Below are 1,744 nucleotides of genomic sequence, written 5' to 3'. Positions count from 1 at the left end.
GAGGACCGACAGGCGTAAGTAAGCAAGTTCTCAGTTTTTCGACTTGAAACTTACTCGAGCCATCGATTCGTTCAATTTACTGGGGAAGTATACTAGACAATCATCCACTTAAAATACCGATTCCACTACGCCGCTATTATAGTCATTAAAGAATTTTCGAGCTGTCTTTACCAACGCAAAATTTGCACAGGAGAGTGTCAGAGGGTATCAGTATGGCAGCTGCCGTAATGATACATCAATTAAAACAATGTGGATGTTCAAATAGTTCATTTGGTTGTGGACGGAGTAGAAGAAGCTTTCGATCAATGAGCTTCCGCGTCTAGTAGCAGGGGATCACCAGTACCTCCAGATAGGAACCTAGGTACATCAACTATAATACATTAAAAAAAGGAAATTGGTAACTCATAATAAGATGTTATCCTTGGTCCTTAGGAATAGGTCAAGTCTCCTCTTAAAGGACTCCTGGGAAGTCGCTTGGACTAGTTCAGTCGGCAGCGAATTCCAGCAGTTGAGTTGCGTCTACAGTCCGTTCGGCTATGTTGTATCTCCAGTTTCTGGGTGTCACCCCTTAAGTTTGTATTGGTAGTAGGTGTTTAAGGAGATGTCCAGAAGTGTTAAGGATACTGTAAGCCATCAGAAGGTCACCTCTAAGATGCCTGTACTCTAATGCGTAAAGGTTGAGTGATTGGAGGCGCTCTTTATAAGGTTTGAATTTGAGTCCCCGAACTGATTTCGCTTATTGATAAGACATATATGGTTAACCTTATCGAAAGCTCTTGAGGAGTCAAGGTAAATGATATCAACCTTCCCCTTGGGATCAAGGATGCTTGTCGATTTGTCCAACGCAGTCAGCAGGTTGGTTATACAAGAGTAACCCTTCCTGAAACCATGCTGTTGGGGTGAGACGAAATTTAAGGACAGTAAATAGTCATGTGTTAATGTCACATTGTATTAATTCATTTGTAGGAAGTTTTGCGATTTATTCTTGAGGGCACACTGTAAGATTACTTGGGATGTTGCTTTCGGATCACATTTTCTAATATTTACTCTCGTTTTTAAAAACTAAGGACTGTAATGAGCCAAAGTAAGAATCATATATCTTTATAATAAAAGTAATCCTTAATCACTCAGAGTGATATCCTGGCACACAAACCATTCCTTATTCCTTCAGAGTTTAGATATTCGAAAGCATGGTAGATCCCAATAAAAGAATAAGTTCAAGGTGTAATAGTGCACAAAGTCAATGATGATATACGGAAAAACCAACTCTACAAAATAAAGTGCCTATCTATGAATAAGAGAAAAAGGTAAAAATAGCACCATGAAATGGTATATTTAGTAACGAAAGATGATAATATTTGTTAGGAATGTAGTGGCACTTGCAAGCTTTCTGAGATAACAAATGAAAATGAGTTCAATTGATTGACGAAGGCTCCTCTGCACGTCCGATTTTATTGATACTGATTCACAATATATATTGGTTACAAATGTGGTTTTTTATAAGGTGTAACAAAATATAACCCTTATTTTGTCCTTATAAACATCATTGAATATACATGTCAGCATAAAGATAGTGGGATATGAAATTTCCTGTATGAGGCTCTAAATCATTTTAGTGTCTTTCATGAGTAATTTTCAAACTGTGTTCGAAACTACTGAATTTATGGATAATTTTAGGGCATTAAAGGATTGTAACTCCACTACACATGAGTAGTTAGTCTATGTTACTTACATCTGCCATTCA

The sequence above is a fragment of the Schistosoma haematobium genome, chromosome 4 (assembly GCF_000699445.3).
Source record: "Schistosoma haematobium chromosome 4, whole genome shotgun sequence".
In the NCBI taxonomy this organism is placed as follows: domain Eukaryota; kingdom Metazoa; phylum Platyhelminthes; class Trematoda; order Strigeidida; family Schistosomatidae; genus Schistosoma; species Schistosoma haematobium.
The sequence above is the reverse complement of the archived record's forward strand: the minus strand, read 5'-3'. Positions refer to the sequence as shown.